This window comes from Rhinoraja longicauda, chromosome 5 (assembly GCF_053455715.1).
Source record: "Rhinoraja longicauda isolate Sanriku21f chromosome 5, sRhiLon1.1, whole genome shotgun sequence".
NCBI classification, from domain to species: Eukaryota; Metazoa; Chordata; class Chondrichthyes; order Rajiformes; family Arhynchobatidae; genus Rhinoraja; species Rhinoraja longicauda.
The window spans coordinates 30,801,436-30,829,380 of record NC_135957.1 but is presented as its reverse complement, the minus strand read 5'-3'; the positions used below and the strand labels follow the sequence as shown (position 1 = coordinate 30,829,380).

At 44.2% G+C, this 27,945-nt stretch overlaps 1 protein-coding gene and 1 long non-coding RNA gene across 2 annotated transcripts in view; both read right to left on the bottom strand.

The window, feature by feature from the left end:
• kidins220b (kinase D-interacting substrate 220b) overlaps positions 1-27,945 on the bottom strand; it is a 294,629-nt gene that overhangs the window by 199,651 nt on the left and 67,033 nt on the right. The gene's annotated exons all lie outside the window — the stretch shown is intronic.
• LOC144593956 (uncharacterized) lies at positions 8,378-16,654 on the bottom strand. The gene is made up of 3 exons (XR_013547304.1): positions 16,483-16,654; positions 14,290-14,359; positions 8,378-8,831 (listed from the first exon to the last, which is right to left on the bottom strand). It is a non-coding gene; the product is annotated as an uncharacterized LOC144593956 (long non-coding RNA).

Here is a 27,945-nt window from a genome sequence, read left to right as displayed (position 1 = left end):
GGGCGTGGGAGGGAGGGAGAGGAGAAGACAGGAGCTTACATCACACCCAACAAGTGGCGGTGAAGGATACTGTGGGATCCATGCGGTCTGTCAACGAGACAGGCGCGACAGTCAGCCGCACATCTCTGCGCCGAGTTGCTGACCCGCCCAACGCCAGACATTACAGATAAATGACCACGCCAGTGTCCCGGGGCGAGTCATCACTGGGTTTGCACCTGGGTTTTGACACAGCAGCAAACAGCAACGGGAAGGGCAGGGCAGGGATTCACGCTGAGTTCCTTTCGCTGAGGTCCCTGGTTTAGCAGCGACACGTCAGGATTGTGCTCCATAATCCTAGTACTGTACAGCCGTGCTGTTTGTAACACTTTCCCCTCTGGATATACAATGATGATTCCTTGTGTGCTGTAATTCCTGGTAATCCAACCCGAACCACGCAAGATGCCAGCGCATGAGGGATGCTATCCTTTGATTAGATATCAAAATGATACCTGTCTCCCTTCTCAGAGAATGCAATAAAATACTACTGAACTATTTTCTGAGGACAGAACAGTATCCTTGGCCAACATAGTCCTGGCCAACATTTATCCCCCAAAGATCTCTATAGACAAGCTCCCAAAAACCCAAAGTGATAGAAGCTGCCAGCTTATTTCATAAATGTCACATACATTTCAAAAGTGGCATCTTTGGAGGCAGAGAAACGAGTTGATGTTGCTTTTGTAATACAACTAATTTGGTTTGATTATCACATTGCTTTCTGTGGGAGGTGACTGGTACGTGAACAGTAGGTTGCCCATTTAACAGAAAAGAGTTCTTCATGTTTTTCAGAAAAGGTTTTTCATTGGCAGTATAGTTGGGAGTACGTGATAAACCTTAGAAGACAATAAAAATATATTATCAAAATACTGCAGTTAAAGTAGTTGTGATATCTTGAACTCAGACACAGAATAACAAGATAACTCACTGCTGCACAGCTGTACTGTGGTTTATTCAATCATTTACAATCCTCCAACCAACTATTGCAACTCCCTCCACCCTAATAATAAAAAATATATTTCCTTGTGGACATTTTGTTTTGAATATAACCAATGGTATGAAATTATTACAATCTTGTCTGATAGTTTACTTTTATATAACCTGAATAAAATGAGGGCATCATGCATATATGTTGCATGTACAATGATATGTGCATTTCAGGAAATAACTTCACAAATTTAACCTAACCACTGGGTTTCTCCATCTTTCTGGATATCTTCCCTGACCAAAAGTTTCTGACTGTTTAGAACCACTTGGACTCATTTTGAATCGAGTCAAGCCTTCCTTTTGACTTACATTCATAGATTCCAGTCCATCAGTCAATTTTGTTTGACTGTCAACCCCACTTGAACCTCTATTTTCAGGCTGATTCAAACTCTCACTAACTTGTGTACATTCTTGCACCATTTCTGGTTCATCTGGTACCTGTACTTGAGTGGTAACCCAATTATCAGACTTGTCTAATTGGTCTGACTTCAACCCTGTCTGTACTTGCATACGAATGACATGGGCAATGTGTACTTTTCTCACCTTTCCACTTCCAAACATCTTGACCAAGTATGTCCGTGGTCCCCACTTTCTCACTGCTCTTCCAGGTAACCACTTCACCCACTTGTGATGATGGTTTTTCACCTTTACCTTCTGATTCAACTCAACACTCCTTTCCTTTACTCTACTTCCGTCATGATATGTTTTTTGTTTTTCCTGTTTCTCTTCTACTGTTTGAGCCAAGTTTGGTTTCAACAATGAAAACCTTGTTCTGGGTTTTCTTTTCAAAAACAGTTCAGCTGGTGTTTGACCAGTAGTGGTGTGAGGTGTGTTTCGATATGTAATCAGAAAGTTAGCCAGTTTGTGAAACAAATACAACTGTCTTTTCTTTGGATTTGGATCCAGCAGTTGTTTGACTAATGTACGCTTCACAATTGGCACTGTGCGTTCTGCTGTTCCGTTGGAAACGGGATGGTATGGAGCTACTCTAGTGTGTTTTACAGCATTCCCTTTCATGAATTGTGCAAACTCTTGTGAACCGAATTGTTGTCCGTTATCAGACACAATTTCCTCTGGAAATCCATAGGACGCAAACAACCCTCGCAAAATGTCTATCGTTTTGCTGGATGTCGTTTTTTCCATCGAAAACAATTCAACCCACTCGGAGTGACTATCAATCACAATGAACAATTGTTGTCCATCTAACTCTGCAAAGTCAATGTGTAATCTTTGCCACACTCTAACCGGCCATTTCCATGGCTGTAGCGGTACTGTGGGTGGATTCTTTCCAACTGCTTGACATGTGCTACACTCTTTCACCGTTTGATCTATGTCCTTATCTAGACTAGGCCACCATAGATAGTTTCTAGCTAGACTCTTTGTTAGACACATTCCCAAATGCTGATCATGAAGATCTTCTAGCAATTTTACTCCATATTTTTCAGGTATTACAACTCTCGCTCCCCACATGACACAACCTTGGTCTACTGAGAGCTTGTTCCTATGTACAAAGAATGGTTTCAGTTCTGCCTCTGAATTCGGCAATTTGTTTGGCCATCCATTTGTAATATATTCCTGCACTCTTGACAAAAATCTGTCAGTGTGAGTAGCCTTCCGAATGTCCACTGATGTGATAGGTAACTTATCTACATGAGAGAAGTAAAACAAGTCCTCTCTGTTTGGGGTAACCTCCGATTCCAAAGGTAATCTAGACATGGCATCAGCATTGCTGTGCTCTGCTGCCTTACGATACAATATCATACTGGTATGCAGACAATATCAATGCCCATCTTTGCATTCTGGCTGCTGCCAGAGTTGGTATGTGTGCTTTTGGATTTAGGATCACTGTCAATGGCTGGTGATCTTTCTCGATTACAAACCTTCTACCATACAAGTATTTGTGAAATGTCCTAACGGCAAAAATCAATGCAAGATCCTCTCGCTCTATTTGCGCATAATTTCTCTCACTGGCATTGAGTGTTCTAGACACAAATGCTATTGGCCTTTCCTCTCCATTTTCTAACACATGAGAGATCACAGCACTAACACCGTATGGTGAAGCATCACATGCTAACTTCATTGGCCTATTGACATCGTAATGAACAAGCATTGAACTCTCTGCCAACTGAGCTTTACATGACTTGAAGGCTTGATCACATTTACGTGTCCACTTCCATGGTACATCTTTTCTCAAAAGCTCATTCAAGGGATGCAAACAGGTGGACAGATTTGGCACAAACTTCCCATAATAATGCACTAATCCTAAAAAGGATCGGATCTCAGATATGTTTCTGGGAGTGGGCGCATTCTTGATCGCATCAACTTTGCCCTTGGTGGGGTGTAGACCATCCTTGTCTATCTTATGACCCAAGTACTCTACCGAGTTCTGAAAGAACTCACATTTCTGTGCCTTCACACTTACACTGTGTGTTTCAAGCTGTTTGAGTACCACTTCCAACCTTTCATCATGTGTCTGCCTGTCAGGGGCTGAGATGAGGCTGTCATCCAAGTAACACACCACACCTTCAATTCCCTCTAGAATTTGTGTCATTACCCCGTGAAAAATCCCTGGGGCTGATGATATACCAAATGGAAGCCTATTGAACTGAATCAATCCCAAATGCGTGTTAATAGTTAGCTTGGATTTAGATTCGTCATCTACATCTAACTGCAAGTAGGCATTTGTCAAGTCCATTTTTGTGAAGACTTGGCCGCCTGTGAGGTTGCTAAACAAATCCTCTGCCGTTGGTATGGTATCTGATCTGCTATCTTCAAGTACCTGGTTTACGGTCACCTTATAATCCCCACAAAGTCTAACACTACCATCAGGTTTAGGTACAACTACAATGTGTGTTGCCCATTCACTACTTTCTGCCTTACTGATAATGTTCTCAGCTTCAAGTCTTTTCTGTTCTTTCTCAACCTTGTCCTTAGGAGCATACAGCACAACCCGTGGTTTGCAATGCACTGGTGTCGCATCCTGCTTCACGCGTACCTTCGCCTTGTACCCCTTGATTGGCTCTCCCTGGTCGCTAAACACCTTCGGATGTTGCTTGATTACGTCCTCCGGACACTTGAATTCTTCACGAACGAGGAATATCTCGTTCCAGTTGAGCTTCAAGATCTGCAGCCAATTCCGACCTAGCAACACAGGTTTATCTCCCTTTACAACTATGAGGGGCAACTCCGCCTGTTGCTTCGTATACCTAACTGGTACATGTAGCATCCTAACACTGGAATCTTCTCTCCAGAGTAACCACGTAGCTTGATTTGCTTAGCTTCCAAAACGGTAGGTTTCAGCTATTTCTCGGGACCCCATTTATCTCCAAAAAAAACATGTTTACAAGTTTGTATCAAATTGAAGTAAATCATCCCTAAAATGTTTTCAACTGCTATGCAGGGAAAACATGTACTGAGCCAGAAGAAAAAAAAAATCTGGTATCCATGTGTTATTATTTTGGTCAGTTTAATTTAAGCTATTGGAATTGTAGTGAATACAATTAATACTTTAATAATTAATTTGTAAATTTTTTTAAAACTAAATGTTCTGATTTTTTATATGTATAGCATATTCAATCTCCGTTTTTCTCTTTCTAGGTCAATTTTGTAGTGTGTCAATTGTTTGCGCTGCTAGCAAGTGTATGGTTTCGACTTTACCTTCACCCAAGTCAAACGAGCAGCTATGTCAGGCATGCTGTTGCCACACTTCTGGGACTTTATCTTGCACTGTTCTGCTTTGGATGGTAAGTATTGCATTTAAGGTTAACAATTTGAATGTGATCCCACCTGAAAAATAAGTGGTATATCTCTCCACCCATCTGTTCACTTGTGTGAGTTTTGGTTTGATTTAGTTTATTTATTTTCACATCTACTGAGGTTCAGTGAAAAGCTTTTGTTGCCTGCTAGCCAGTCAGCGGAAGGACAATACATGATTATTATCGAGCCATTCACAGTGCACAGTTATATGATAAAGGGAATAACTGTGGGTGCAAGATAAAGCCAATAAAGTCCAATCAAAGATAGTCTGAGGTTTTGTTGTGTTTAACAGCCAGTCCAGGATCTTTCATTGAAAGGTAGCATGTGAACCCAGACAGTGGTTATTGTCCTGACATAAACTCTGCCACCATCATGTCTTGACATTAATTTTTTTTAAAATTCAGCACCCATATTTGTTTCTGGCAAAGGTAGGAATTTTGTTGGTTTTGTCCTCTTTTGTTGCAGAGACCCAATATGGTGCATAATTGCTTCTGAGATTGGCATGTTTTTTTCTCAAAATTGATGAACAAAGTAAAGGTTTCACATTATTTAATATTATTTTTTGGCATGTTATTTCACCCACTTTAGAACATTATCAATAGTCAGGCAAACTTGAGGGTGACCAGGTAATATAGTATTTCTTTGATGACTTCCATTTTCCAGGCCCCCACTCCCTCATGGATCTTCAGTTATTCTATGGCTCTTCCATCGTAGGTTCACTAGGTTAATTCCCGGAATGGCGGGACTGTCGAATGTTGAAAGGCTGGAGCAATTAGGCTTGTATACACTGGAATTTAGAAGGATGAGGGGGGATCTTATTGAAACATATAAGATAATTAGGGGATTGGACACATTAGAGGCAGGAAACATGTTCCCAATGTTGGGGGAGTCCAGAACAAGGGGCCACAGTTTAAGAATAAGGGGTAGGCCATTTAGAACGGAGATGAGGAAGAACTTTTTCAGTCAGAGAGTGGTGAAGGTGTGCAATTCTCTGCCTCAGAAGGCAGTGGAGGCCAGTACGTTGGATGCTTTCAAGAGAGAGCTGGATAGAGCTCTTAAGGATAGCAGAGTGAGGGGGTATGGGGAGAAGGCAGCAACGGGGTACTGATTGAGAGTGATCAGCCATGATCGCATTGAATGGCGGTGCTGGCTCAAAGGGCTGAATGGCCTACTCCTGCACCTATTGTCTATTGTCTATTGTCTATCTTGATTCTGCATCAGAAGCTTCTACTTCAGTGATGTTATTTGCAGCAAAAAAACATTTCTAAACGTTCGATGTACGCACTGAACGTTTCCCGGTTTTGCTGGAACTCACCCAATCTTCCTATATATCCACTGGGCACCGCCATTTTAGATTATTTTTTTTAACAGTCTCACAGAATTCAACTTTGTGACCCGATTTCCAGCTTTCCTTGACACCAAAAGTTATACAACCTTCTCCGTGCCTCTGTAGAATTTCTTATCTACACAAACAAGTAAAGCTGGGGAATCGACGATCCCACTCTCGTCGCCAATTTGTGATATCTTGAGCTCAAACACAGAATAACAAGTTAACTCACTGCGGCACAGCTGTACTGTGGTTTATTCAATCATTTACAATCCTCAACCAAAGGTGGCGCTATTACAGTAGTCATTTCAAAACTACAATTCAACAACTTTAAACTCATGAGGATTTTCACAATAATCCTGTTTTGTCAATCCTAAAGCACGCACACTCAATTAGCTGACAACTTATTCTAACTCGCAATTCGCTAAGGTTAATCTTTCTGTTTGCAGATTGCTGGGTTATTTCTATGCTAATTGCACCATATTAATTTCACTATTACTTCCCCCGAAGGTTTCAGGCCATTATTTCACCCAGATTGTCAAATTGTAGTTTGTAGTCTCATAATCCATGAATTTAAGGTCTGCTACCAATGAACAAACACAAGTGCTTGGTGGCTTGGGACATCTTCCAGTCTTAATTTTAAATTTTGCATCTCAGTTTCCAAATCAATCCATTGTCTCACACTCCCTGTAGCTTTGATCTGTTCCAGACCTCCTGATATCTCAGCCTCTCCCCATCTGTTTCTTTTGTTCATCTCCAGTATGCCCGTGACTGGTGTCTGTACCTTGATTAGCTGAGATCCTAAGCCCTGGCGTTCCCACCCAAAGCCTCTTCACATCTCTTTTCTCTTTCAGTTTTTAGGGTACTTTCTAAAGTCTACCACTTTAACCAAGCTTTTGCTCGTCTTATATTTCCTTGGGCAGCTATGTAATGTAATGATTAATGACACTGATGAAGCAACTTGGAACACTTGATTATGTGGTGTTGTTACATAAATACACGCCTTTGTTGCAGGCCAGACACAATATGCACAACCCGCAGGCATTGCCACTTTCATTTCACTGCACATCGTGTATATGTATGTGACAAATAAATTTGACTTGACTTGAAGTCTGGAACAATAAACTCCACTACGGATGAAATGTATGATACTGGGTCAAATTCTGTTTCTATTGGCAGAAATTATTTTCAAATGTGTATCAGCATAACTAGGTCACCTTACTTGCCTCTTTGTCTCTACTATTGCTACTGATAAAATGTGTAATCACATGGCATTGTCATCTAGTTATGGTCGGAGCAGTCATTGCCACGTAAGGTTGTAACAACAATGTGTGAATATGTTAAGCCATAAACAATGCAAAGACTATTCTACAATCTTAGAATTACAGACACCCCACTCATAAGTAACCGCTTTTGTGGTTGCAGCACCTAGACTGTGGAACAGCATCCCACTCCCCATCAGAACTGCCTCCTCCATCGACTCCTTCAAGTCCAGGCTCAAAACCTATTTCTACTCCGTAGCGTTTGAGGCCCTCTGAGGGGGTGCTGTGAACTGTTTATGTATGTGTTGTTATGTTTGCGTACCATTGTATGTTCTTTTTTATGTACAGCACTTTGGTCATCGTGGGTTGTTTTTAAATGTGCTATACAATTAAAAGTGACTTGACTTGACATTAGTTCCCAAATGTTTCCATGTTTTTAAGATAAGTGAACTTGTACACAGCTTGAGTCTGCCATCATTGATACAGTCAAACGTTGATGGGAACCGCGCCACCGAGAGCGAGGAGGGACCGAGAGGGAGGTGGACCAGCAAGAGCAATGAGGGGGGGGGGGGGGGCGGTGGAGGGCCACCGAGATCAAAGGGGTAAACCAGCGTGGGGGAGGGGCCAAGGAGAAAAAAGGGGAACCCAGCATGCAGGAGCCGCAAACAAAGGGGAACCCGGCGTGCAGGAGCCGAGAACAAAGTGGAGCCCCACGGTGGGCCACTGAGAACAAAGGGGAGCCCTGCGTGGGGGGGGGGAGGGGGCAAGAAAAACTAGAGACCCGGCATGGGGGGGCCGTCGGGAACAAAGGGGGAATTGGCGATGAGCGGGGTGCTAACACATGCGTCATCAAGCATCAGATAGAAATGTTTGGTACTTTTTTGTAACTTTGTCGGCACCCACACATGGCGACACTTGTGTACTGCCTAGGTTCAAGATTCAAGAGATCAAGATTTCAAGATCAATTTATTGTCACATGTACCAATTAAGGTACAGTGAAATTTGAGTTACCATACAGCCATACTAAGTGAAAAGCAACAAGATGCACAGCCACATAAAATAACATTTAACATAAACATCCACCACAGCGAATTCCACATTCCTCACTGTGATGGACGGTAATAAAGTTCAATCAACTTCCTCTTTGTTCACCCGCGGTCAGGGCTGTTGAACCATCCGTAGTCGCTGCAGCCGACGGACCGAAGCCCTTGTGTCGGGATGATCGAATCTCCCGCGTCAGTTGAAAACTCTCCGCGGCATGGAGCTCTCGAGTCGGCCTCTTCTTACCAGAGTCCACGGGCTTCACGATGTTAAAGTCCACAGGTCCCGCAGTTGGAGCTCTCCACAGGCGATCTTCAGCAAAGCATCGCAAGCTCTGCGATCTTAAAGTCCAGGAAAGACCGCCAACTCCTCAATGTTAGGCCGCAGTGGGGACGGAGATACGATACGGAAAAAAAATAGCATCTCTGTTGAGGTAAGAGATTAGAAAAAAGTTTTCCCCCAAATCCACCCCCCCCCCCATCCCCCACATAAAACAAACAAAGGAACACTAAAACATACTTTTAACACATACTTAAAATAACAAAAACAGTAGAAGGGACAGACAGACTGTTGGCGAGGCAGCCAGTGCTGGTGGCGCCACCTGGTTGTACGCAAAACAAAGCATTTCAGTGCATGTGATAATAAAGTATCATTCACTCATTCATTATATGCCCATATCCATGGATTCAACTCTGTCTCATACAGATGTCCAAGCAGTGCAAGCCAACTAGCTCTGAACCAAGGGTCAGGTTGCCGCAGGTAGGAAGGCGTTTCGTTTGAACATCTCTGTGTAGTCCATTTAATGATTTATGAGAGATCTGGAATTCTCGTATGCGATACAGCCTGTTTAAAACCATCTTTTATAGCAAGTGAACTCAGATGGGAGCCACAAAGATGGGCAGAGAGAGAGAAGCAAGCAGTTCCAGAGAAGGATAGGATATCACAGGATGTCAACAGACATTAATGGCATGGACTGAGTCTAGGGATACAAGGGGAAGCATGAGAAGGTTATTGGACAATCCAGCTACCCCTCAAATCAATCATGTGAATATTTGCTACACATCCTCTGGCAGAAGGAAAAGCAACCCCAATAATCCAGATGAATCGTCATGGGGACCATATATAATTGAAACAGGATGTCTAAGATGTCTTTATTTCAGGTACTCAGATCCTAAAAGCCAACAAATCATTTGCCCTCTAAATTGTAATAGAAACATAGAAACATAGAAAATAGGAGCAGAAGTAGGCCATTCGGCCCTTCGAGCCTGCACTGCCATTCAATATGATCATGGCTGATCATCCAACTCAGTATCCCATACCTGCCTTCTCTCCATACCCCCTGATCCCTTTAGCCACAAGGGCCACATCTAACTCCCTCTTAAATATAGCCAATGAACTGGCCTCAAATACCTTCTGTGGCAGAGAATTCCACAGATTCACCACTCTCTGTGTGAAAAACAACTTTCTCATCTCGGTCCTAAAAGACTTCCTCCTTATCCTTAAATTGTGACCCCTTGTTCTGGACTTCCCCAACATCGGGAACAATCTTCCTGCATCTAGCCTGTCCAACCCCTTAAGAATTTTGTAAGTTTCTATAAGATCCCCCCTCAATCTTCTAAATTCCAGCGAGTACAAGCCGAGTCTATCCATGTAATGTGGTAACTGCATGTTAACTTTCTGTGATTCCTCTGAACACCATATTGTTCAACCTCTCACCGTTTAGAAATCAACTTTGCAGTTTTGTTTTTACTACCAAAGCAAATAACCTCATATCTTTCTACAAAAGTAGACACAAAATGCTGGAGTAACTCAGCGGTCAGGCAGCATCTCTGGAGAGAAGAAATAGGTGATGTTTCGGGTCAAGGCCCTTCTTCAAACTGAATTTTCTACATTATATTCCACCTGCCATGTTCTTGCCCATTAACTCAATCTGCCCAGAAGTCTCTCAGCACTCTCCTTATGCTGCAACTTAGCTTTGTGTCATCAGTAAACCTGGATGTAGTACATTTAATTTCCTCATCCAAATGGCAGAGAAACTGTTATCATTTTACTTGTTTCACCAGCTTTTAGACATGCCTGCTGGATTGAATGAATTGAATTTCCGTGCAGCTGCTTGAAATTAGGTTTGTTCCGTAATAATACCATAAACATTGCAATATTCACAACTGAATTAGGAGTGTAACTCCAATTGTTTTTAATAGCATAAACATTGCAGTATTTTATAACAGAATTAGAAGAGTAATTCCATGGTTTTTATTACTTAGAACAGTTTTGGCAATGCTCTTTTTATTGTGAGCCTGTACTTGTATGAGAATGACTTGAATTCCTATGGGTTTTGTTTCGCCACTTTCATATGCCGGTATCTTCTCCTTCTGTTCCTTTGGGTTTTCCTACAATTTAATTCGGTCTCAGTGAGGCGTAGTGGGAGAACCGATTATTGTTATTTTTAATGAGAATTTTTTTCTACGGATAGAGATCCATCCTTTATTGCTTGAAATGCAAAATAGGTTGTAGAAATGTAGAAAATCCAATTTCAAAGGTGTTCTACTTTGTTGACCACAAGCGACTTCTTTCATAACATATGGCCCACAATATTTCCTTTCATTTATTTTAATGTATTCCTCAATTTTTTGAACCTTGGTTTCATCAAAGTAGATATTCACATTCTTGCTGTTAATGAAGCATATTGCCAGTTAATCTCAAATTTAATCATATTGTGGTCACTAATCCCTAAAGGCTCCACTACATGCAGATTAAGCACATAATCATTTGCAAAATAGGTCTAGATGTGAATTACATGTAGCTACATAACTAGGTCAAAGAGAAGCCTGATGCCAATAAACGATTTGTTCAACAAGTGACATGATTAAAATAATTTTGAGAATCAAATTCCCGTCCTAGCTAAAATTAGGAAAATCAGGCCACATTTTCATTCAAATGATCAAACATTTTTTTTTTGGTATAGACAATAGACAATAGGTGCAGGAGGAGGCTATTCGGCCCTTCGAGCCAGCACCGCCATTCAATGCGATCATGGCTGATCATTCTCAATCAGTACCCCGTTCCTGCCTTCTCCCCATACCCCCTGACTCCGCTATCCTTAAGAGCTCTATCCAGCTCTCTCTTGAATGCATTCAGAGAATTGGCCTCCACTGCCTTCTGAGGCAGAGAATTCCACAGATTCACAACTCTCTGACTGAAAAAGTTTTTCCTCATCTCAGTTCTAAATGGCCTACCCCTTATTCTTAAACTGCGGCCCCTTGTTCTGGACTCCCCCAACATTGGGAACATGTTTCCTGCCTCTAACGTGTCCAACCCCTTAATAATCTTATACGTTTCGATAAGATCTCCTCTCATCCTTCTAAATTCCAGTGTATACAAGCCTAGTCGCTCCAGTCTTTCAACATATGAAAGTCCCGCCATTCCGGGAATTAACCTACGCTGCACGCCCTCAATAGCAAGAATATCCTTCCTCAAATTTGGAGAAATAATGATGCCAGAAGGAACTGCAGATGCTTGAGCGAAACAAAAAGTGCTGTAGAAATTCAGCGGAAAAGGTACAAAGATGGGTCCCGACCCGAAAGGCCGCCTGTCCATTCCCTCCGCAGATGCCGCCTGACCCGCTGAGTTACTTGAGCACTTTGTCTTTTGCTTTTGAAATAATGTCAGGGTAACATTTTATTGCCCTTAACTTTTGCGAAGAATGCAACACCTAGTTTCTCATTTCAATTTAATTTTGTAAAATAGGATCAATTAAATCTTTGTTTTTCAGAATCAATTTTCCAAATACACTGATATTTAATAGAAAGTTGAATATTTTAATTCCAGAAAATATTACAATGAATACAATAGCAGGATCACATTTATGTTAAACACGAGCAAAAATTATCTGTAGAAGTCATGATCAGAATCATATAACTAAATCATCTAGTATTTTTGCCTTCATTGAGACGGGCATTGAGTGTAATAGTCAGGAAGTCATGATGCAGCTTAAAAGGACTTTCGTCAAGCCACAGTTGCATGCAGTTCTGGTCACCCCAATACAGAAGGTATGTGGAGGTTTTGGGGAGAGTGCAGAGGAGGTTTATCAGGATGATGCCTGGATTATGGGGTATTAGCTACAGGGAGAAGTTGGACAGAATGGAATTGTTTTCTCTAGGACACTGAAGGTTGTGGAGAGACCTGATAGAAGTATATAAAATTACAAGAAGCACAGATAAGGTAGAGAGTTAAAACCTTTTTTCTCAAGATAGAAATGTCTTTGGCAGAAAACATAGCTTTAAGGTAAGGGGGTAAAGTTTAAAGGAGATGTGCGGGCAAGATTTTTACGCAGAGGATGGCGAGTGCTTGAAATGCACAGACAAAGATTGTGGTGAAGGCAGATATGATGAGTAGCATTGAAGTCAGGGCCGTTTTTACAGCATTATGGGCCCCCGGGCAAAGCAGTGTACTGGGGCCCCTACCGTTACTCTCCCCCACCCCCCTTTCCCTACCAGCCCCCCCCTGTCGTGCCGGCGAAAAGCACTTACTGAAAAGCACTTAGCGATGGACTTAGGGTGCTACATTGTTGCGAAAAGCACTTACAGATCGCTGTGAGAAGCACTTAGGGACCAAAAATGTAGTATTTATTTATTGCAAGTCACTTAACATACACAGATCAGCATGGGCCCCTATGCTCGTGGGGCCCCGGGCAAGTGCCCATCAGGCCCATGCGTTAAGACGGCCCTGATTGAAGTGACTATTGGATAGGCACATGGATATGCAGGGAATGGAGGGGTATGGATTATGTGCAGGCAGATAAGAGTTAGCCTTGGCATCAGATCTGGCACAGACTATGTGAGCCTTTCCTGTTCTGTACTATTAGATGTTCTAGAACACCTCTCTCTCTCTCCACAAATTCTGCTTTATCGGCCTAATGTTATTTCAGATTCCCAGCATTTGCTGTATCTTGCTTTTGGATTAATTTTAAATAATGTGATGGAAACTATCTAACTAGGCTTGTATTCACTGGCTTAGAAGGATAAGAGGGGATCTTTTAGAGACATAAAATTATAAAAGGACTGGACAAGCTAGATGCAGGAAAAATGTTCCCAATGTTGGGGGAGTCCAGAACCAGGCACCACAGTCTGAGAATAAAGGAGAGGCCATTTAAAACTGAGGTGAGGACGAGCTTTTTCACCCAGAGAGTTGTGAATTTGTGGAATTCTCTGCCACAGAGGAGAGTGGAGGCCAAATCACTGGATGAATTTATGAGAGAGTTAGATAGAGCTGGGGGCTAGTGGAATCAGGGGATATTGGGAGGTTGGGCACAGGTTACTGATTGTGAATGATCAGCCATGATCACAATGAATGGCTGGCTCGAAGGGCCGAATGGCCTCCTTCTGCACCTATTCATGATCTCATATACCTGGGTGGCTTACAACCCAACGATAATAACCGGGAAAAAGGCACAAAATGCTAGAGTAACTCAGTGGGACAGGCAGCATCTTTGGAGAACATAGCTAGGTTTGCATCCGAACCCTTCTTCAGGCTGATTATGGTGGGGAGGAGAAAGCTGGAAGGGGCGGGGGTAGGACAAAGCCTGGCAAATGATAGGTGTAAACATTTGAGGGGGGGAGGGGTTAATAGGCAGATGGGTGGACGAAGGCCAGAGATGAAAAGACAGAGAGTGAGGTAGGATAGGAGAGATATCAGAGGTGCAAGTTGTGAAGCCAGAGTTAGGAATATATGTGGAAGAGGATGGGGGATGGGGGGGGAATGGTGGGCGGGCAGGGGAGAAATGAGTGCAAATCCAGGTGGGGCACAGGGAAGAGAGGGGAAATAGGAAAGGGGGAGTGGAGAAAAGAAGTGGGGGGGGGGGGAGATTGTTTGCCGGTTATTTACCTGAATTCAATGTTCAAGCAATCCAAGCAGAATATGAGGTGCTCTTCTTCCAGTTTGCATGTGGCCTCCCCTGGTAATGGAGAAGACCCAGAACAGAAATGTCAGTATGGGAATGGGAATTGAAATAGTTAGCAACCGGGAGATCCAGCAGGCCTTGGCAGACCGAGCACAAGTGTTTGGTGAAAAGGTCTCACCAATGTACAGGAGGCCATACCGGGAATACTAAATGCAGTAGATGAGGTTAAAGGTACGTGCACCTGTCTCACCTGGAAGGCCTGCTGGGGTCCCTGGTCACTGAACATTCCAATTTCAAGTAGTTCCCAACCTAACTCTCTCTCTTAACTCTCCCCTGCCCTACCTCCAACCAGGTCCACACACATTTATTCCACCACCCATCACCTTACTCCTTCCCCTCCTCCTCAAGCTCATTGTCCACCCGAGTCCCCCATTTCCCCTTTATTCCAACGAGTCCCAACCTGGAACGTCGTCCGTGCGTTCCCTCCACAGACGCTGCTTGACCTTCTGAGTTCCGTCAGCACTTTGTTTTGTTGCTAAACATATCACAAGTTTGAAAGTAACTCTGGGAATTGTTGTTCATGAAAAATGTGTTTTAATTTGCAATATTTTCTGTTTAGTTTAGTCTATTGTCACGTGTAGAGGTAGAGTGAAAAGCTTTCTTCTTGCGTGCTATCCAGTCAGCGGAAAGATCCAATCGATCTGCCCACAGTGTACATATACAGGTTAAAGGGACTAACCTTCAGTGCAAGATAAATGGTTTGATGGTTCAATGGTGCTTTATTTGCCACATGCGCAATTGCACAGTGAAATTCTTTTTGCATGCGGGCGCCAACATGTTTTGGTGCCACTTCTAAAGCCCAACGTCTGGTACAACCATGTGCTCAGTCTATTGGAGCAGTTCCCGATCCTGGTAAGCCCCAGGCTCCTGCAGGGCTTTTCTCCGTTGCCCTCGACTGGATTTGCCCGCCATCTGACGTCACTCTCCTCACCTGGCCATCTTTGTGTCCCGGGGCGCCTCCCGCAGCCAACCTTGAAGGCAGTGGAGGTATTACCGCGGTTCACCCTCTTACCGGCCCTTGCTCCTCGCTTGCGACGTCTCCAGAGGCTCCCTCCCAGCTCCGGGCACAGTCTTCAGGGCAGGTCCCAGATTCCACGGGCAGCCAAGCCTTCAGGGTGGGAGCTCAGGGGGTTCCGCAGCTGCGGCAACTCGGGGAGCCCATTAGACCAGAAAAGTCAGATTCAAGATAGTCCTAGGGTCTCCATTGAGGCAGATGGTAGGTCAGGATCGCTCTCTAGTTGGTGATGGGATGGTTCAGTTGGCTGATAACAGCTGGGAAGAAACTGCCCCTGAATCTGGAGGTGTGCGTTTACAAACTTCTGTACCTCTTGCCTAATGGGAGAGAGAAGAGGGAGTGGCCAGGGTGCTACAGGTGGCCTCGCCGAGGCAGCATGAAGTGTAAATGGAGTCAACGGAAGGTTGGTTTGTGTGATGGTCTGGGCTGCGTCCACAACTCTGCAATTTCTTGCACCTTGATGGAGCAATTCCCAAACCATGCATCCCAATAAAACTATTTCTACAGTGCATCTGTAGAAATTGTTGAGAGTTGTTTGGGACATGCTGAACTTCCTAAGCCTTCTGAGGAAGTAGAGGCATTGGTGTGCTTTCTTGACCATTGCTTTCATAGCTGCTAGTCCAGGACACGGTGCAATAAAGCTTCACTGTAACTCAGTACAGGTGACAATAAACTAAACTAAACTATGTAGTAAATCGAGGCAAACAGTAGTTTTAAATGTCTGCTGGAGATATGGTTTTCCAAACGCCTCTTGGATTTTGTGGTAGGCGGTAATTGAAAGTAAAAACTGTAAAGATACCGTGTTACAAGAAATTAAATAGATTGGCTTTTTTAAGACTTACTCTTAACTGATCTTCGCACATTGCTAAAGTCTTTCTAATTATAATTTAATGCATATGGTGTAGAATTGTGTAGTTATAATGAAAATAGAGGAAAAGATACAATTTGCGCAGATTTGTGGAAAAAGAGAGACAGCGTTTCACTGTGTTGACCAGGCTGCGCTGCAACGTCTATTCACAGGCGCGATCCGACTACTGATAGGCACGGGGGCTTTGACCTGCTCCGTTTCCGACCTGGGCCGATTCACCCCTCTTTACACAACCTGGTAATTCCGGATTCCTCCGGAGACACCATATCGATGCCCAGCTTAGTGAGGACACCCGATCGGCACAGCCCGCAGCAGCCCAGAACTCCTGGCCTCAAGCGATCCTCGAGCCTCCGCCTCCGAGCAGCCGGATTACAGGCGCGCGCCACCGCGCCCGGCAACAGCAGCACCGCCACCAGCGCACTTCACCCTCCCACCCGCACCGCGTCACCGCCCGCACCGCGTCACCGCCTGCAATGGACCAAGGTGCACATTCATGCCGCCTGCTGCACAAACACATGAGTGCACTCAATAAATACATTCACACAGCATACATGGACCACGGCAGGGAGCACACAGGAACCCAGATAAAATACTCAACACTCCTGCATTTGGCTTTTTGCACTATTATTGTTTGTTTGGATTTATGTGTACATCTGTGTGTGGGTGTGTATGTGGCTTTTTGCATTTGGCATTTTGCACTATTATTGATTGATTGATATAATAATAATAATAACAACAATAATAATAATAATAACAATAATAATAATAATAATAATAGTAAGAGTAATAATGATAATAGTAATAATAATAAAAACAATAATAATAATAAAAACAATAATAATAATGATCATAATAATAATAACTACAATATTAATAATAACAATAATTATTATTAATATTGTAGTTATTATTATTATTATGATCATTATTATGATTATGATTGTTTTTTATTATTATTATTGTTTTTATTATTATTACTATTATCATTATTACTCTTACTATTATTATTATTAATATTATTATTAATAATAATAATAATAATTATTATTATTTCGCTTATTATTATTATTATTAATAATAATAATAGTAAGAGTAATAATGATAATAGTAATAATAATAAAAACAATAATAATAATTAAAACAATCATAATCATAATAATGATCATAATAATAATAATTACAATATTAATAATAACAATAATAATAATAATAATAATAATTATTATTATTATTATTTCCTTTATTTGTCCCATACTGGGGAAATTTACATTATGTGTACATCTGTATGTGTATATGGCTATTTGCATTTGGCTTTTTGCACTAAAATTGTTTGATTTTACGTGTACATCTGTGTGTGGGGTGTATATGTTTTTTTGCACTGTTATTGTTTGTTTGATTTTATGTGTATATCTGTGGAAGGAGAGATTTTTTTTAAAAGGACAGAGAAATTATATATAGACTGATTGTTTGGACATCTATAGTTTCTGGGCTGTTTCTCTAAAGTCTAAAGTACAGTGGAGAAAATGTCATTGTAAAAGATGTAACAGTTGGAGCACTTTACATGAAAACTAACTTTACATGATAGCGGATGTGGCGGATCCGTACTTTTAGAGGGTTCTCTATAGGGCAATATATATATACACACACAAAGGAACAATATGATCGTATAACGATATGTATACATGTCTGTTGATATATATATATGTCTGTTTATATATATATCTATACACACGTACACACGCACACACACACACACATATAAACATAGCACAAAAAGTAAGGACATTTGTGTTTGGTAGATTATTTCTTTGTTGTAACAATGTTTCTTGGCAATAAATCTTATACCGTTGGAAAGCCTGTTTATTTCCCTTTTAAATGGTGCCACATTTGTAAGGAACATGCATTTGTGGGATGAGCAGCAGAGCTGAGTATGTGGGTTGCGCCCATGAAAAATCTGCCAAATCTTCTCTGCCAATGCCAAACAGCTTATTCTGCCATTGACTCTTGTTCGGTGTTGTTTGGTGGATTGGATGATTGAAGTCTGAAGAAACAAGACATATTGGCAATTTAACAATTTATTCATTTAATAAACAGGAGCCTCAGTAGCGTGTGGAAGAACCATACACAGCCACAACAGCCTGGCACCTCCTCCTCATGCTGGTCACCAGCCTGGTCACACACTGTTGTGGGATGGCATCCCATTCTTCAACCAGCATTTGTCGCAAGTCAGCCAACGTGGTTGTGTTGGTCTCTCTGGCACGAACAGCACGCCCAAGCTGATCCCACAAGTGTTCAATGGGGTTGAGGTCAGGACTGCTGGCTGGCCATTCCATTCTCTCCACTCCCAAATTCTGGAGGTAGTCTCTGAGAAACCCTGCTCTGTGGGGGCGAGCATTGTCATCTTGGAGGATAGAGTTCGGTCCCAGACAGTGGAGATATGGGATTGCCACTGGTTGCAGAATCTCATCTCGATATCTCTCTGCATTGAGATTGCCTCCAATGATGACAAGCCTCATTTTTCCAGTGAGGGAGATGCCGCCCCACACCATCACACTGCCTCCACCAAAATATGTTACTCTATCGGTGCAGCAATCAGCAGAGCGTTCTCCGCGTCTTCTCCACACTTTGACCCTATGATCCAACTGCCGTAGGCAGAATCTGGACTCATCGCTGAACATAACGTTCCTCCACATGTTCAGGTTCCAGTGCACGTGTTGCCGACACCAGCGCAAACGGTCCTGACGGTGAAGGGCAGTCATGGCAGGCCTCCTGGCAGCCCTATGAGACCGGAGATCGGCTGCGTGCAGTCTGTTCCAAATTGTCTGGGCAGAGAGCCGTCGGCCATATCGTCCTGCAAATCTGTAGAAGACAGCCTACGGTTCCTAAGTGCTGACAGGGTGAGGAAACGGTCTTCTTCGGGTGTCGTCTTCTTGGGACGCCCACTTCGCGGCCTGTCTCTGACATCCCCCGTTATATGGAACTTGGCCTTCACTTTGGAGATGGTACTAGGGCTCACTCCAAATAATGCCGCAACTTGGTTTTGCGGAACACCAGCTTGAAGTTGCCCTATCGCACGGGCCCTATCCAGATCAGTCAAACGTGGCATGCCGATTCTTGGAGCAGACACCCACTGACCACTGTAGCTGGGCCCATGCTCACAGATGCTGCCAATCAGGTGCCAATCAGGCACCTGATTGTCAGCACCTGGGGGTACCAGAAGCTCAAAACAAGAGTCAATAGCAACAGCAGAATAAGCTGTTTGGCATTGGCAGAGAAGATTTGGCAAATTTTTCATGGGCGCAACCCATATACTCAGCTCTGCTGCTCATCCCACAAATGCATGTTCCTTACAAATGTGGCACCATTTAAAAGGGAAATAAACAGGCTTTCCAACGGTATAAGATTTATTGCCAAGAAGCATTGTTACAACAAAGAAATAATCTACCAAACACAAATTTCCTTACTTTTTGTGCTATGTTTATATAGGAAGGAACTGCGATGCTGGTTTAAACCCATTCCTTCTCTCCAGAGATGCTGCCTGTCCCGCTGAGTTACTCCAGCATTTTGTGTCTATCTTCACACACACACACACACACACACACACATATATATATATATTTATAATCCATAGATAAAATGTCCCCCACGCTGGGCGGCCCCGCTGAAAGTCTGCAATTGGAACAAGTAGACGGTCCCAGGACACAAGACTTCCCACACTCGCAGCAATTAAGCGTTTGCCTCCTATTTCTCTGTGCAAAAAAAAATCTTCATTTAAAAATATACAATTCCACAGTTGCAAAAAGTTTTTGTTTTCTTAAAACGGAACTTATTTCTTCATCTGAACAGAAATGCGGAGTCACAGATAACAGAAGCAACAGGTTTGTGGAAAGAGAAACGGAATTGACATGGTTATCCCGAAGATAGACACAAAGTGCTGGAGTAACTCAGCGGGACAAGCAGCATCTCCAGAACCGTATCGTTCGCTTCTGTCAGCCTCCTGGTCCTCACCTCTTCCGCCACCCTGTCCACATTGTCCCTCTGCAGTCCCAGAAAGACCTCTGTCGGTTGCTGCCTCTTGTGCTGGCTTTGATCCAAGAGGGCTCTGCGAAGGGGTTGGACGGCTGTTGAGAAAGACCGATTCACCCACACTGCTGCAACTTTGCAGAGGGTGCCTGCGTTACGTTGTAAATTGACATTAATGCAAGTGTGGTGATGCACCATGGGCAGAATCGCGAGGTAAAGGACCTGGCGCAAATGTTGAAAGGGCCAATTTTGCTATATGTCCTCAGTTGCAGCCTAGCGTTCCCGATCGGACTGTACGGCGAAATTGTGCATGTGACGGTGCCCGTGAAAGTAACGACCTCATCCTATTTACACCAATACATGAGCCAGAAAAAGAGAGCATATAGCAATGGGATATGGAAGGATTACTTGAAGACTGTGATTCTATCTTGATATTAAACGACTTTATATAACACATGCCATCGAAGCGAGCGTGTGGCTCATTTGTGCCCAATTAAAACTATTCCTTTCGTTTTTTTAACCACCCATTCCACTACCTTTAGGGATCAGTGGATTTGCAATCTTTGGTCCTTCTGTCCTTCCACAACACTGTATATGCTCATATGTATTACCATGGTTTTGTCATTTTGCATTATCTCTTAATGAAATTCTATTTGCTATTTCTAGGTCCAATTTCTACCTTTAATCAAAAGCAAAACCTCTTAGATAAGAGCAGGATGGAAATTAGTGGTGAAATGTATGAAATGGATGCATTGATGATCATTTTCCAATGTTCTCTCTACTCTGGATCAGTTCCTGCGGACTGGAGGGCAGCCAAAGTAACTACACTTTTTAAGAAAGGAGGGAGAGAGAAAATGGGGAATTATAGATCAGTTAGCCTTACATCACTAGTGGGGAAGATGCTGGAGTCGATTATTAAAGATATTATAGCAATGCATTTGGAAAGCAGTGACAGGATCGGTCAAAGTCAGCATGGATTTATGAAGGGGACATCATGCTTGACTAATCTTTTGGAATTTCCTGAGGATGTAACAAGTAGGATGGATAAGGGAGAGCCAGTGGATGTGGTATATCTGGACTTTCAATAAGTCTTTGATAAGGTCCCACACAAGAGATTAGTGTGCAAAATTAGAGCACATGATATTGGGGGTCGGGTGTTGACATGGATAGAGAACTGGTTGGCAGACAGGAAGCAAAGAGTAGGAATTAACGGGTCCTTTTCAGAATGGCAGGCAGTGACCAGTGGGATGCCGCAAGGCTCGGTGCTGGGACCCCAGTTATTTACAATATATATTAATGATTTAGACAAGGGAATTAAATGGAACATCTCTAAGTTTGTGGATGACACAAAGCTGGGTGACAGTGTGAACTGTGAGGAGGATGCTATGAGGCTGCAGGGTGACTTGGATAGGTTGGGTGAGTGGACAGAAGCATGGCAGATGCAGTATAATGTGGATAAATGTGAGGCTATCCACTTTGGTGGCAAGAACAAAGGCAGATTATTATCTGAATGGTGTCAGATTAGGAGAAGGGGAGGTGCAACGAGACCTGGGTGTGCTTGTACATCAGTCACTGAAAGTAAGCATGCAGGTACAGTAGGCAGTGAAGAAAGTTAATGGCATGTTGGCCTTCATTGCGAGAGGATTTGAGTTTAGGAGCAAGGAGGTCCTCTACAGTTGTGGATGGAGGGGGAGGGGGAAGGGAGGGGAGGAGGAGGGGAGGAGGGAGGTGGAGGGGGAGGAGGGAGGTGGAGGGGGAGGAGGGGGGAGGAGGGAGGGAGGGGGGAGGGGGAGGGGAGTGGGGGAAGGGGAAAGGGGGGAGTGGGGAGGAGTGGGGAGGGGGGAGGAGAGGGTGCTGCACCAATGCAGGAGAGTTTTGGGTCCAACACTTGGTCTAATGTTGCTGTAGAAATTGACCTCTTAAATCAACTTCTAAATTAACTTTCCATTTCTAGCAATGTTATAGTTCAAAGTATAAGCAAGCTAGTGTGTGCTCTGGTTAAGAGCAATGTGGAATTGATTCAGGTTGTTCAGAATGAACAGTATCTTAACTCCCTCAGCCTGATTTGAACATTCACATCTTGGGTGGTACTTTGGTTCAGATTATGCCATCTTCAAGAAGCAAACAATTTTCTTCTCAGAGAGAATAGAGCATATAATTGCTCAAATTGATTTACTTATAATTGACAATGTAACATGGACAATTAAAAAAATGTCAGTCCGCCTTTTGTCAGACTAAATGAATCTAAAGTCAACTACCATTCGTACTACCTCACCTCAGCCATCCCAACAGCAGTCTACATCTCTCCCCATGCTGACGTCAAACTTGCTCTGAATGAACTATCAACAGCATTGAGAAGCCCTGGTCATTGTAGCCGGAGACTTCAACCAAGCCAACCTCAGGGTGTACTACCAAAGTACTATCAGCAAGTCTCTTGTACCACCAGGGGCCAGAACACCCTCGACCACAGATACACATCCATAGAAAAATGGCTACCACTCTTGTCTATGAACCTCAGCCTGATGTACATATTCCAGTTATCCAAGTATTCTAGTGCAGAGCAGAGAGCCAGTGTGATCACATCTGCTGTCAATCTGTTGTGACAGTAGGCAAATTGAAGTAGGTCTAGGTCGTTACTGAGGGAGGAGTAGATTTGGATCATGACCAAACTCTTGAATGACTTCATCACAATGGACTGACTGCTGTGTCAGTGGTCATTGAGGCATGTCATCTTACTCTTCTCGGGCACTGGTATTATGGATGTCCTTTTAACACAGGTGGGGTTCTCAGACTGGTGGAATCAGGGCCGGATTAAGCTAGTGCGGGGCCTGTAGCATATGTTATAAAGGGGCCTTAAATGTGCAACAAGGTGACGTCACCGCCCGAGCCCCACGTGACCTCACCCAGCCAGCGGCCACGTGACCTCACCCAGCCAGCGGCCACGTGACCTCACCCAGCCAGCGGCCACGTGACCTCACCCAGCCAGCGGCCACGTGCTCCCGCTCCACTAATGACGGCCGCCCGGGCCGGGAGGAGGGTTGCAACCTCCTTTCGGTGAACACACTCGTCCCCACTCCCCGAACACACTCGGCCCCGAACACACTCAGCCCCGCTCCCCGAACACACTTGGCCCCCTCCCCGAACACACTCAGCCCCGAACACACTCGGCCCCCCTCCCCGAACACACTCGGCCCCGAACACACTCGGCCCCGAACACACCCAGCCCCACTCCCCGAACACACTCGACGCCGCTCCCTGAACACACTTGGCCCCACTCCCCGAACTCTGTTAACGTTAACAAGCTCCGTTAGCCTACACTGTTCGGGCCTACAGTATCGGGGCCTACAGCGGCCCGCGGGCCAAATACGGGACTCTTAGAGAGTATGTGATGGAGGGGTATCATTTAGAGATACAGCGCAAAAACAGGCCCTTCGGCCCACCGTCCATACCGACCAGCGATCCCCGCACACACTAGGGACAATTTTACACATACGCCAAGCCAATTAACCTACAAACCTGAACGTCTTTGGAATATGGGAGGAAACCGAAGATCTTGGAGAAAACCCACGCGGTCACGGGGAGCACGTACAAACTCCGTACAGACAGCACCCCTGGTTGGGATCGAACCCGGGTCTCAGGTGCTGCAAGCGCTGTAAGGCAGCAACTCTACCGCTGCGCCACCGTGGGGAGAATGACGGAGGATTGTGAGAAGAGGGCCGGAGGAGTGGGTGCCGAGGGTGCCAGAGAAGTAGAGACAGGGAGGGGCGGAGGAATGTGGAAAAGGTAGGGCCGGAGGAGTGAACAGAGGCGGGACTGGAGGTATAGGGGTGAGAGGGACGGAGTAGGGGTAGGGACTGCTGGAGCAGTGGATGCTGAGGGGCATGCAAGGTGTGGGTAGAGGAGGTGATAGAAGAGTGGAGGAGGAGACAGGGCCCGGGAAGTGATGAGGGAAGGCTGGGAGATTGGTGAGAAAGAGGGCTCGAGCTTTTGGGATGGGTGAGAGGGTCACAGAATTTTGGGAGTGCGGACCAGAAGAGTAGAGAGAGAGAGGTACGGACGGGTAGGGGCTGAGAAAAGGCCAAATGTGTGAGAGAAAGTGACTTTAGAAATGGAAAGTAAAGGCCGGAGAAGGGGGGGGGGGGGGGGGGGCATGGAGGGAGGGGGGGGGGGCATGGAGGGAGGGGTGGGGGGAAAGAGGTTTGGAGGAAACGGGGAGAGAGTAATGGAGATGCGCAGGGGGAGAGGGGGATGGAGAAGAGGAGGGAGAGTGGGACATAAGACTGGGAATAAAGGGGGGAGGTTGATTGGCGGAAGAGAGGACTGGAACAGTAGCTATTTGGAGGGAAGAAAGTCTGGGAGGCGAGAGGGAAGGGGGATTGGGGAAAGAGACGTCCAGTGGAGTGGGATGGAGAGAGCGGAGGAGTGGGGGGAGAGAGAGAAGACTGCCTGAGTGAAGAGAGAGAGAAGGCCCTAGCAAGGAGAGGGAGGGGCGGAGGGCTGGGGAAAGAACAGGCGGCAGGTATGTGGAAGAGTGAGCAGTGGTGGATTCAGTGGAGCAAATGCCGGAGGAGTGGGGAGAGAGCGCTGGAGGGGTAGGGAGAAAGAGGGTTGGAGGAGTGGGAGAGATGGGGGGGAGGGTGGGGGGTGATAAGGTGGTGAAAGTGGCCCGGGGACTTGAGAGAAAAGAGCCGATGAGCGAGGAGTGAGAGGGCCGGGATGTGTGGGGAGCCAAGGCCAATATTCGAGCAGAGAGGTCTGGAGAAGTGAGGTGTTTGGGTGAGGCCGGAGGTGTGTGGAGTAAGAGGGCCGGAGACTGGGCGTTTGGGCGGTGACGCGCCGGCTGCCATTGGTCCACACAGTCCCGCCGCCAACGCATTCAAACCGCGGCGGTTGGGGAGCGCGCATGCAACACAGCGCCCCTCAGAGTGATGCCGATTTCAAGTATTTAGCTTGCAAGCGTTTAGTGTGGGGCCCTCGAAAGTGCAGGGCCTGCAGCAAATGCTACTTTTGCTACTATAGTAATCCGGCACTGGGTGGAATAGCAGTTAGGAAGTCTACAAAGGCTCCGTCCAGTTGGTCCGTGCATGTTTTAAGAACATTTCCAGATACTGCACTGTCAAATACTGGTGATGGCGGTCCTTCCTGCTCTTTAGTGCCAAAATAGAAAGTTAAGATTGTATGTTGGCTGGAGTATGGTATTTAAAGATGTCAAATCAGTTGCTAAATCAACACTCACTTACATCATATGGTTTGTCTCGAGCATTGCCACGATATTGTTCGTACTTTCTCATCTCACACATCTCACATTCCATCTGCCACTGTCAGAAGATTGCACAAAAATAGATTCTGGAGTGTTCCTATTATAGTCATAGAGTCATACAGTTGTACAGCGTGGAAACAGACCCTTCGGCTCAACATACCCACACCGACCAACATGCCCCATCTACACTAGCCCCACCTGCATGCATTTGGTCCCTATCCATGTACCTGTCTAAATGATACTTTCAGCATAAAGCTCATCAATATAGATTATTGAACAAATTTGACATAAGTAACATTTTATTCTGTTTATAACCATTGCTGCATATAGACTACTGCATTTCCAATGTCCTGGCATTTCTTCTCATGCATTTAATATTAAAGTGAGTATAATTTTCTGGGTTTTTCCTTCCTTTCAGAGTAATATTACGCCTTCCTTGAAGCTGTTTTACCAGGTCATAGACAGCAGTTTCCTTCAACTGGGGCTCAGTTTCAAGATCTGCTAACCTTTGTCCTGTCGAGGGTAGAAGAGGGTGGATGGAAGAGAATGTGAAGCACAGGAAGGTGGGAACAAGAGCAGAGCCCTTGCAGGTAAACTGGAGTAAATTCATATAAATGCAACTGAGAAGGACAATAGACAATAGACAATAGGTGCAGGAGTGGGCCATTCGGCCCTTCGAGCCAGCACCGCCATTCAATGTGATCATGGCTGATCATTCTCAATCAGTACCCCGTTCCTGCTTTCTCCCCATACCCCCTGACTCCGCTATCCTTAAGAGCTCTATCTAGTTCTCTCTTGAATGTATTCAGAGAATTGGCCTCCACTGCCCTCTGAGGCAGAGAATTCCACAGATTCACAACTCTCTGACTAAAAAAGTTTTTCCTCATCTCTGTTCTAAATGGCCTACCCCTTATTCTTAAACTGTGGCCCCTGGTTCTGGACTCCCCCAACATTGGGAGTGGGTCGGAAAGAACTGCAGATGCTGGTTTAAACTGTGGATAGATATAAAAAGTTGGAGTAACTCAGTGGTACACAGTCTGAAGCACGGTCAAAAATTATGTAAAATTTCAGCAAAAGTTGGTGAAATATTCTGGCAAAAGTTGCTGAAATAGTTGATGTGCATCCTCACAGCTGTTGTCCAAGTTTCAGTACACAAGGGGCAGGGCAGTAAACCAATGGCAGCAAACATATTTTTCAGTAAACTCTTGTAACTATGTCTCACCCCTTTGATGACTTCAAAGAAGAGATTTTGCAATTTTGATTCAAATAAACAAAAGCTGGTGGCTAAACAAGACTATTTTGTCTTTAGTGTCATAACATTCTATCAAATTAAGCTTCAAAAGCCATGAAACTTTGACAACATCATAAAACTAATCATCCTTAATTGAACAATAAGCCAGTTGAATGCTCGCAAAATAAGCTGAGTAGCCTAAATCACATAATAGAAATCACATAATCACACGATGCACTTGATATTCTGTGAAAAAGACTACAGGGACATTCTTTGAAGTTGCTTGGAAGATTGCTCATGTCAAGCAGGCTCACAATATTGGAGAGGATTTGGTAAAACCAGCATCCAGACAGACCCATGATTCGCATTGTCTGCGGGTGATGACATTGCAAAGAAACTGGACTCAGTTCCTTAATCTTAATACAGTTAAATGAAGAATTAATATCATGTCTGAAGACATTTTGGAGCAGGTTATCAACAAAATCAAAACTGATGGAAGATTTGCATTACAAATTGATGAGCCCGTGGATATTGGAAGACTTGGGCGGCACAGTGGCGCAGCGGTAGAGTTGCTGTCTTACAGTGCCAGAGACCCGGTTTCGATCCTGACTGCAGGTGCTTGTCTGTACGGAGTCTATACGTTCTCCCCATAACCTGCATGGGTTTTCGCTGGTATCTCCGGTTTCCTCCCACACTCCAAAGCCGTACAGGTTTGTAGGTTAATTGGCTTGGCATAATTGTCCCCAGTGTGTGTAGGATAGAGCTTGTATGCGGGGATCGTTGGTCGGCACGGACCTGGTGGCCCAACGGGCCTGTTTCCATGCTGTATCTCCAAACTAAATGAAATTAGCCTCAATTTGTGGTGTTTGTTCGTTGCAAGGAAAATGGTGACATTCAGCACCGAAATTGATTAAGATGTTGCATGCTTTAATTTAATTTCTATTGAAGGCCTATTTTGATTTATTTTGCATTGAATTGTATATTTAAGTTTAATATTTGTGTGTGAGGCTTTAATTTTGTATTCAATGATTTAATCAGATTTTTACTTCATGTTTTAATTTTGTGTTCAACTATTTAATCTTAATTTTATTTCACGCTTTAATTTGTTTTCAATTATTTAATTTGATGTTTATTTAATACTTTCAGTTTGTGATTATTAAGCCAAAATTGAATGCTTTGAAAA